Source organism: Limulus polyphemus, unplaced genomic scaffold (genome assembly GCF_000517525.1).
Source record: "Limulus polyphemus unplaced genomic scaffold, Limulus_polyphemus-2.1.2 Scaffold4193, whole genome shotgun sequence".
Lineage (NCBI taxonomy): Eukaryota > Metazoa > Arthropoda > Merostomata > Xiphosura > Limulidae > Limulus > Limulus polyphemus.
In genome coordinates, this window is record NW_013669803.1 from 83,540 (window position 1) to 85,447 (window position 1,908).

Below are 1,908 nucleotides of genomic sequence, written 5' to 3' on the forward strand. Positions count from 1 at the left end.
CAACTCATGAAATGACCTCGTGTTCCTTGTTTGTTGACATAAGATCAGAATAATGTGTAGCAACTCATGAAATGACCTCGTGTTCCTTGCTTGTTGACATAAGATCAGAATAATGTGTAGCAACTCATGAAATGACCTCATGTTCCTTGTTTGTTGACACACAATCAGGGATAATATGTAGCAACAAAGGAAATATTTAATACTAATTATTTGTGATTATTTACAATAAAGCCAGATTGAATACACATATAACAGCGAGAGAAAATACACAATTCCCTTTCATTTAAGTTAAGCAGCAAGTGGGAAAAACAACAACAACAAAAGAACTGTGTGCCAAAAAAAAAATCATTAACATCTAAACAAGTTTTAAAATCACATAATTTATTAATGTACTATCTTTCTTGCATACCTCCTGTTCTGCCAACCTTTGGTTACGAAACACAATTTCTGGTGTAAATTGAATTTTTTTTACATACATATTTTTAGTTTTTGAAGTGTCATGCCTAGCTCCCAGAGCTGTTTCCTGCCAAGAAATATTACCCATGTATATAGTCTGTTAAAAGTATTCATGTATTTATTAAAATTTTTGTTTATTTGTGTTTAAGCACAAACCTATATAATGGGCTGTCTATGCTGTGTCCACTGGAGGTATTGGGCCCTGAATTTTTAACCTTATAAGCCTTTAGCCATCAAGAAAATATTAAAAAAGTAGATGACTCTCATAATTTTTCCAAAAAAAATTCAGATTAAAAAAGAGCTTAATTTATTCCAGAAACATATTTAAGCACAAACCTATATAATGGGCTGTCTACGCTGTGTCCACTGGAGGTATTGGGCCCTGACTTTTTAACATTATAAGCCTTTAGCCATCAAGAAAATATTAAAAAAAGTAGATGACTCTCATAATTTTTCCAAAAAAAATTCAGATTAAAAAAGAGCTTAATTTATTCCAGAAACATAATATTTCACTGGCATAATGTTTTATTTACATCTTAAGACAGTGCGAGTACAAAATAGTAAATAATCACTGTGTATAGATGGAAAAAAAAAATCACATTAAAAATAAGAAAAACTAGCAAAATGTTCTATGAAGAAAACGTAAAATCTAACTATTACAGACAACCTTGTACACAAGATAATTTCAAACCTGATTCTCACAAAATACTCAATTCTTTACAAAAGATCAACTTAACATCAACACTAGCCATGTAAGTTTCACCGATACCGATATGGGAAACGGTACTTTACATCGGTTGTATCAACGAATTTAAGTTTCACATTGTACTCTATTGGTTTTGATTTTGTGTTTATTCTTTGCGCTACTTGGATTAAAACCAAACAAGTAAAAAAGAAGAAATGTATAAAATGTTTAAGAATTGTTAGTGCAGAAAAATATTTCTAAAGTGGGATAACGGTTAGAATTAAAATATTTGACTGAATAAAGGATTGGAAAGTCCAGAAGTCTGGACCCACAGGGATAATATACATTATATATTCCTAAAGTTAAACAAACATATTTCTAATGACAGTTGTACATATTTCAGTAAACAAAAAATACAGTATATCAATAACTGATGTGTGTATGGCTGTTAATGGCACGCAATTTGAATAATAAATATATTCAGAAGAAATGGTGTATTTTTCCTGGGTGGGTCCAGACTTCTGGGACACCCTGTACAATAAAAAGCACCAAAAGTAGAAGCAAAAACCAGTAATAGTAAATAGGTGATCCAATTATTAAAACTTTAACAGCTTAGAAATGAAAAACCCACAGAGTGAATCTACTTGTGTGAAAATACAGAAAAAGATAACTTTTAAAAATTACTTTTTTTTTTTTTACATACCACATGAATTTGTTAAAGTATGTTGATTTTTTTTTCTTTTTCAGGTACTAATTATAGCACATTT